We start from the raw sequence: 8,894 nt of genomic DNA, 5'->3' as shown, positions 1-8,894 counted from the left end.
TGAGATGCAATTGGTGCCAAATATGAAAAATCACACCTGACAATCTTAACAAAATTACAAATACAAAAATTAGAATGGTTCTTAGTAGGTAATGTTACATTGCTATCTATTTCTACAGAAGCACAAGCAGTTCTTAAACATACACAGCCTAGGCCAATATATACAAGCACAGTTTTTTGACTTGTATCTGGATGAATCTTAAAGTGGCAAATGCTTTGCTGAGTGTCCAGACATATATCTTGTGTGTCAATCATATTACTCTCACAGATAAACCCTTGTAGCACAAGATTTGAAATTGACAGTTTGCCATCACCCATTCATCATCCGGGCCCATGCTCTATGCTCCAAGGGGTAGAGCACTGCCCTCTCATGATTTAATCCTAATGAAATAATAGGGTGGATAGTGTAAATCGTGGCACTGCATATAGTAAGCATGAAAGTAGTAGCCATTTCGGTGGTAGGGTTATAGGTAAAATTTACCAGAGTCCACAAAGATTGAAACTTTCCTTCTAAATTGTTTGCATTGTCACAGACAATTTTTTGAATTTCAATAGAAAAAGCCCCTTCACTTCCTTCCCTTATTATTAAAGCAACTATTGATTGCATCTATAATTGTGCTTATATGCAGCTGAGGGCCAATGACACATTGTCCTGGGCCATATTAGGTGCATTCATTATTAGCTTGTGGTCTTGGTCTTCAGCCTTTTCCCACCTTGGTAATACTTTAGAAATTTGCCACTGGCTAGTTCCCAGTGCTAATAAAGAGGATTGTAGGGCCTATTTTAATTTTGTCAAATCACTTATTGCAGTGGCTAACTTATTCATTAATATTTCTGAATCTCTTCCATTTAAGACTCCCAATTCTGTTCCTATTATTCCAGTTAAATCTCTTAGTATTCTGCCCCTGAAGTGTATTTGCTTTTGTAACCATGTTGCCCAGCCTTCAAAGGATGTCTTTAGGAAAGAGGAGCAGGCTTGCTGAATTTCAGAGATGTTAGTTTGCATTAGTAATTTAACTTGCTTGAGAGACCACTCTGGGTTAAATAACAGTTGTTGTTGGCCTGTATTCCTTATTACATAGGGACCAACTTCATAAATTTTAGATTCAGTCTTAGGTAGAGTGGTCTGGGCTTGGGTACTAACATAGGTTACAGCTGATTCAATTGTTGTAATAGGTATTGTTGGAGTCAGTAAGTCAGGAGTTTTTCTGAATCCTTCAGGGAGAGATCAGAATGCAGGGATTGAGTTGAAACCTTTAGATGGATTGAAGTATATTAGGCCTCTCACTTATAAGGCAGAGGTGAAGACTTAAGTTGTAACATAAGAGAGAGAAAATAAGTAAGTAAATGGAATAAGTTTTAAGTGCTTTTAGTAAGCAAAAGGTCTTAAATGCCTGAGAAGTAGTACATGTTCTAGTGAAGGCTGAAAAACATGCTAGTGTTTTCTTAGAGGCTCCAAGAACCTAGCTTCAGACATAATAGAGTTAAGAATATTGCTTACATTTTTCAGTTAGAACAAGATAGGCCATGAACGTAGTCTATACGTAGCCTGGCGTGCTAAGAAACCAGAATTCTAATAGGTTAAGGAGTACTGGTCCGAGTTTGTGTCTTAGCTAGTTGGAAAGTTTCTATAAAAGAACATGCATCAGGGAGAGCTGGGGCTCTATGCCATGGCTTTATGCCATGTGCATTTTGCCATTGCATTTTGCCACTGCAGCTTTGCCATTGCTTTTAGCCATTGCTTTTAGCCATTGCTTTTAGCCATTGCTTTACCTTGCTTTGTATTTGCTTTTGAGACTGATGTGCTTCTGCAATAAATAACTTTACAGTAATTATTAGCTGCTTTGCTTTTTACATAAAAGAAGAAGCCCGACAGTGTGGGTGCACAGGAGGCACCCGGAGGTTCCCTGAAACCTCACAAGGTATGGCCTTTATTTTAAATTTGAATGAGAGCCCAGTAGTATCATGACTCTAAAGGCAAACCACCTCCACAGTCTGTACTAACGTGAAATTATACCAACAATCTAATTCACTTAGATGACTACAAATCTCCTGATGCTTGTTTGTAGGAGAAGTTGAAACACTAATTTGAATTGCTTTCTTATGTGTAGTCCCATAAATCATCCAGCATCCGATTCTGATTACTTCTCCTATAGTCCGTTGAAGGGACCATAACCTTTGTTTTTGCCATTCTTGCTTTTCATATACCTGGTTTTCATGCATGACCACAGTTGATAGGTTTAAATCTTTCATATCAGAATACTTTCCCGTGGATCCAGTGTACCGAATGAAAGCTTGAGACCAAGGCCATTCAGCATTATTCTGGCTAGAGGTGCTTTCCAATTCCTGGATTATACTTATAACTACAAGCAAAACAAACAAAACAACTCTATTGACTAGATTTCTGCAAGCTAAATTACTTAATATTCTTGATGGCAATGTACTCATTTTTCTGGAGTAAGTTTTAATTTCAGTTTGTTGCCAGCTGGTGTTACTTTCCAAGGGGTTTCTGGAGCCATTTTCACTCGAGAATGGTGAATCCAGGCACTCTGTTCCTTGATCTTAACTGCAGTGAAGGGGATGAGAAGCACTTGGTATGGTCCTTCCTGTTGTATTGCGTTATTTTATTGTTATTAGATGGTTTGTTCCATTGTTTGTTACCCCCCCCCCCGTTATAATTCAGTTGCCCTAATTCCCACCTTCCCTTGATCAATCAACCCATATCCCAACCCACCTTCCAGAACCTTCCCTGTCCCTCACTCTAGTCCCTGCCCTGGAGATTGTCAATCCCTCCTAGCCCCTCCTATCCTTCTAGTATCTTCTGTATCAGTCATCCCCTTCTTAGCATATGATTTGATGTTACATGTATTTCCCCGCCTATGTTTCCCCCTATTGGTTGTATGTATAATCAGCCCCGCCTTATGTTACACCCCCAAACTGTAGCGATTGGTTGCTGTATTGTACCCTCCCTTGGGGGAGGACCTCTATTTAAGTTGCTGCACGCCTGTGTTCCCTGCCTTTTGTGGTTCCCTTCCCTCGATCCCAGTTGTCCTCCCTCCCTCAATAAATCCTGATTCCCTGTGTGACAATTGATAAAAGATTCGTGTTAATCACAAAAGCATTGGGGTTTGCATAAACCAGAATACTAAGCTCTGAAGTAAAGCATGGACACTAGATAAAGGAAATTATATGATTAAATAATTCTGTTTAAAATCACCTTGTTATGTTATATTATGTTGTATTATGTTACATTACATTATGTTATGTTTTTCAAACAAGTTGTATCGGCTACCAGCTTGCAAAATCGAACTTCCAAAAAAAAAACCCCTTCCTGCCTTTGATCAATGCTGCCTATCTCAAGGACCAGACTTCCAGGACTTCTCTGGTGGTCATCTACAAGGACCAGATGGCTATCTGTGACTGATTATCACCCAAAGGCTTTGTGAATTTGTGTAAGGATGTTTATTCAACCACCACTGCTTACCTAGCAAAATTATGACAGAAAAAAAAAAAAAAGAAAAAAAACCAACAAAAAAACCCCAAAAGTATTGATTACAATGAGAACCCACAGTATAAGAAGAGGCTGCAAACCAAGGTTCGGTGGAGCGTGGAGTGGGCGGTGACCCCTCACGTTCCCCAGCGCGCTGCTTGCTCTTTCTATATCAAATAAAGCAATCCAAAATTTTACTGAATATCGAGACTTCTGTCTCTCATTTATAACAATTTGGTGCCGAAACCCGGGACGTCCTTGGAGCCCTGAGAGGCACTGCGATTTCGGGGAGGCGCCCCACTGCTGTGGCCCCGGTTCGTCAGTGATTCTCGGGACCCATCGACGTCCCACACCATATAGACTGAGCAAGGAAAATCTCCCTAGAAGACCGCGGCAAAATCACCTGTAATTCTTGTGCACGAAGACGCAGACAGGAGCATCGGACTGTGAGTATCTGTCTGGTTTTGTGGGGATGACTGTGTGTTTGTCTGAATGAGACGTGGCCTTTGCTGCGAAGCGAGAGCGGAGTCCTTCTATCCGCGTTTCCAGCATCCCGCGAGGGACCTGGCCGGTGACCGGACGAAGCGAGTGAGCACAAAGGGAGAGACTGATTTTCTTGTCCTAGCCCAGGTAGAGGCTAGGTCCTTCCCATCCTAGTCCAGGCAAACGCAGGACCCGGGAAGGGGGGGGGGGAAGGGGGAGGAAAAGAAAAGCAGATTGCAACACACCAGTCACGGAGGGAAAAGGGAAAAGCTGCTTTTCCCATCCCAGCCCAGGCAGAGGCGGGTTCCAGTCCATCCTGACCCAAGGAGAGGCAGGGGTTTGGGCGGAACACATCGGGGAGTACAAACACCTCAAGACAGTCCCTTGAGGTAAAAATGGGACAAAGAGGGAGTAAGATTCTGAGTCCCAAGGACCCACGAAGAGGTTCAAGTTCATTTAGTCCACAAGGAGACTGGGAAAATAAAGACAAGACAAGTAGGTTGCCAGAAATACCACCAGGCAGCCCTTTGGGAGTAATATTAAAATGTTGGGACACAGGGGTGGTATACAGAGGAAAAAGTAAAGAAAAATTGATTCAATATTGCATGGTGGAATGGACCAGAGAAATGATCCATAAAGATAACCTATACTGGCCCATGTTCGGATCATTTGAGGGTTGGATTTGTCGGGCATTAAACACATATGTGGCTCATAAAGAACCATTTAACAGAGAGGAATATGAGTATGCTGCCCTGTGGGCAAAACAGTCCAAGCCATCCTTGATATATACTCTAAAAGAAAAAGAGGATGAAAATAAAAATAAGGTTACCTGGGAACCCCTCGATAATCTCCCACCTCCGTATAATACAGAAAATACAGGAGACCCTTCCCACGCACCCACTTCTCCTCCCGGTACTCCCATAGCTCTGAGAACTCGCTCCAGTCAAAGGAATACCAGGAGAGATAGTATCACCAGAGAGGAGGGAGATAACGACACAAAGGCTCGCCTTTACCCCCGGAGGGAAGTGCCATTAGCAGGACAACAGGCTGGCTTAATTGGATTTGTAAATGTTCCCTTGAACACAGGGGAAGTGAGAAACTTTAAAAAAGAAATGGGAAAACTATTAGAGGATCCTATAGGGGTATCGGAGAGACTAGATCAATTCCTTGGACCAAGTATATATACTTGGATGGAATTACAATCTATATTAAGTATCCTATTCACCACGGAAGAACGGGAAATGATCAGACAGGCTGGAATGAGGGTATAGGACCGGGAGCATCAGATTGGACCTAGGGGAGACCAGAAATGGCCATTAAATAATCCTAACTGGGATAATCAAAATGATGTCCATCGCCAGAATATGATGGACTTAAGATGGATACTCGTTAAAGGTATCCGAGAATCAGTTCCTAAAGGACAAAATATTAATAAAGCCTTTAGTGAGCAACAAAAAAAGGATGAATCCCCGACTGACTGGTTGGAGCGGCTGAGGAAAGATCTCCAAATGTACTCCGGGATAGACCCTGATACACAAGTGGGTCAGGCACTCCTCAAAACCGAAACTGTTGCTCGATCATGGGGAGATATTAGAAAGAAATTAGAAAAGTTAGATGATTGGCAAGATCGGGGGTTACAAGAATTGCTAAGAGAAGCACAAAAAGTTTATGTAAGGAGGGATGAAGAGAAGCAGAAAGCAAAAGCAAAAATCTTTATAGCTGCAGTTCGTGAAACACAGAAAAACCCAGCAGAAAGGGGGAGGGAAATCACTAAAACCCCCACCGAAACAAGGAAATGAAGCAGGAAATAATTCACCAAGGCGAACCTGCTTTTACTGTAACAAGAAAGGTCATATAAAGAAAAACTGTAAAGAACGGATACGGGATGAAAAAATGTTCCAGGAAGATGAATAGGGGTGTCAGGGGCTGTATGTATTAGGGACCATACCATCCAAAGAGCCCTTGATAAATTTAAAGATTGGTCCCCAGGGAGAGGAGGTGGAATTTTTAGTAGATACAGGTACCGAAAAATCCACAATTAAACACCTACCAAAAGGGTGTGAGCCTAGTAGAGAAACAGCACTCGTGGTTGGAGCAAAAGGTGAACCATTTCGGGTCCCTATTATTAAAAATGTGCAAATTGAGACCCAAACCAAAATTGAATTAAAAGATCTGCTGTTACTGCCAGAGGCAGAAAATAATTTATTGGGGAGGGATTTAATAATAGCATTGGATTTGAAAATTGAAGTATCCCAAGGTCAGCTTAAAATTCTTGCTTTAACTCAAAAGGATGAGGAGCAAATATGTCCTGAGGTGTGGTACACCCCTGGAGAAATAGGGAAGTTAAAAATGAAACCTATCAAAGTGAAAATCACTGATCCCGATTTGCCTATCCGAGTTCGTCAATATCCAATATCTCTGGAAGGGAGACGGGGCCTTAAGCCTCTCATAGAAAACCTTTTGCAACAGGGGGCTTTGGAACCATGTATGTCCCCACATAATACTCCTATTCTGCCTGTCAAAAAGACAGATGGGAATTACAGATTGGTACAGGATTTGAGAGCTATAAATCAGCAAACTGTTACCAAATTTCCTGTAGTAGCAAACCCTTACACACTCTTAAACCAGTTGTCCCCTGACTACACTTGGTATAGTGTAATAGATCTAAAAGATGCCTTCTGGGCATGCCCATTAGAGGAAAGCAGTAGAGATTACTTTGCCTTTGAATGGGAAGATCCTGATAAGGGCAGGAAACAACGACTGCTTTGGACAGTATTGCCTCAGGGCTTTACAGAATCCCCTAATCTCTTTGGACAAGCCCTAGAAGAATTAATGCAATCTTTTGAGTCACCGGACGGGGTGAAATTGTTACAATATGTAGATGATCTATTAATAGCAGGAAAAGACGAGAAATCTACTAGAAATGGAACTATAAAACTTTTAAACTTTTTGGGACAACAGGGATTGAAGGTATCCAAAGCCAAATTACAGTTCACAGAACCAGAAGTAAAATATTTGGGACATTGGCTAAGTAAAGGGAAAAAGAAATTGGATCCTAATAGAATCTCTGGAATATTAAGTCTGGAACCTCCAAAAACTAAAAAAGAAGTGAGGAAAATTTTGGGATTGCTGGGATATTGTCGCCAATGGATAGAGGGATTTAGTGAGAAAGTAAAATTTCTATATGAAAAGCTTACCACTAATCGCCTAAAATGGACAGAAGAGGATGATAAGAGTCTTGAAAAGGTCAAACATGCTTTAATTCAAGCCCCTGTACTCAGTCTCCCAGACTTGGAGAGACCATTTCAGTTATTTGTAAATACCTCTGATCAAACAGCATATGGGGTACTCACCCAGGAATGGGCAGGCAGTCGAAAGCCAGTGGGATTTTATTCTAAACTGCTCGACCCTGTCAGTCGGGGTTGGCCCACATGCCTCCAGGCCCTAGTGGCCACAGCACTTTTAATTGAAGAAGCCCGAAAAATTACCTTTGGGGCACCCCTAGTGGTCCACACCCCTCATAACGTAAGGGGAATTCTAAATCAAAAAGCTGAGAAATGGTTAACTGATGCCCGAATATTAAAATATGAAGCTATTCTAATCACTTCCCCAGATTTGGAGCTAAAAGCAACAACTGCTCAAAGTCCTGCACAATTCCTATATGGGGAACCAGGAGAAAATTTAGAACATGATTGTGTGGATGTTATAGAATTACAAACAAAAATTAGACCTGATTTGGGAGAAGTTGAATTTAAGGATGGAGTAAAATTGTTTATAGATGGATCTTCTCGAGTGGTGGAAGGAAAACGAAAATCGGGATATGCCATAGTAGGAGGAGAAGAATTGAAATTAGTAGAATCCGGACCCTTAAACGCAGCATGGTCCGCTCAGGCTTGTGAACTATTTGCTCTTTATAGGGCATTATCTTATTTAGAAGGTAAAAAAGGGACGATATATACGGATTCTAAGTATGCCTATGGCATAGTCCACACATTTGGTAAAATTTGGGAAGAAAGGGGGTTAATTAACACTCAAGGACGGGGGTTGATACATCAAGAATTAATTGTTAGAATACTAGAGGCTCTTAGGGGCCCCATTGAAATTGCTGTGGTCCATATAAGAGGGCACCAAAAAGGAACAAGCTACCATACAAGAGGGAATAATGTGGCTGACAAAGAAGCAAAAAAAGCAGCATTGAAGCAAAAACCAGTTTCTGTATTAAGTACTACAGTCAAAGATCTTGGCCCCAACCAGGAACTACAGAAGCTATTTACTCCTCAGGAAAAAGAAGCGATAAAAAAATTAAAGGCAGAACAGCATGAGAATAAATGGGTTTTACCAGATGGCAGGGAAATTTTGCCTAAGACCCAGGCCAGACAAATTATTGAACAATTACACCAACAAACACATTGGGGAACCAGAGCACTAGCAGACCAATTTTTAAAATTTTTGGATGCATCAGCATTTTTGATATTGCAAAGCAAAGCGTACAGGGTTGTTTAACTTGTCAGAAAATTAATAAAAAAGGTATGCGACAAGGTCCGTCAGGAGGACGGAAAACTGCTTACAGACCCTTTGAAAGAATACAAGTAGATTTTACAGAATTACCAAAAATAGGAAGGTGGAAATACTTACTAGTGATAGTAGACCAATTAACCCACTGGGTAGAGGCATACCCTGCAGCTAGGGCCACATCACAAGTAGTAGCCAAAATATTGTTGGAACACATAATCCCAAGGTATGGCCTGGTTCAAGCAATAGACTCAGACCAGGGGACGCACTTTACATCAAAGGTGCTTAAGTTACTGACCTCAGCGCTGGGCATCAGCTGGGAGTATCACACACCTTGGCACCCTCAGAGTTCTGGGAGGGTTGAAAGGATGAATCAAACATTAAAACAACAGTTGTCAAAATTAATGATT

Source organism: Sturnus vulgaris, chromosome W, assembly GCF_052056855.1.
Source record: "Sturnus vulgaris isolate bStuVul1 chromosome W, bStuVul1.hap1, whole genome shotgun sequence".
Classification (NCBI taxonomy): Eukaryota; Metazoa; Chordata; class Aves; order Passeriformes; family Sturnidae; genus Sturnus; species Sturnus vulgaris.
Note: the sequence above shows the minus strand (reverse complement) of the source record.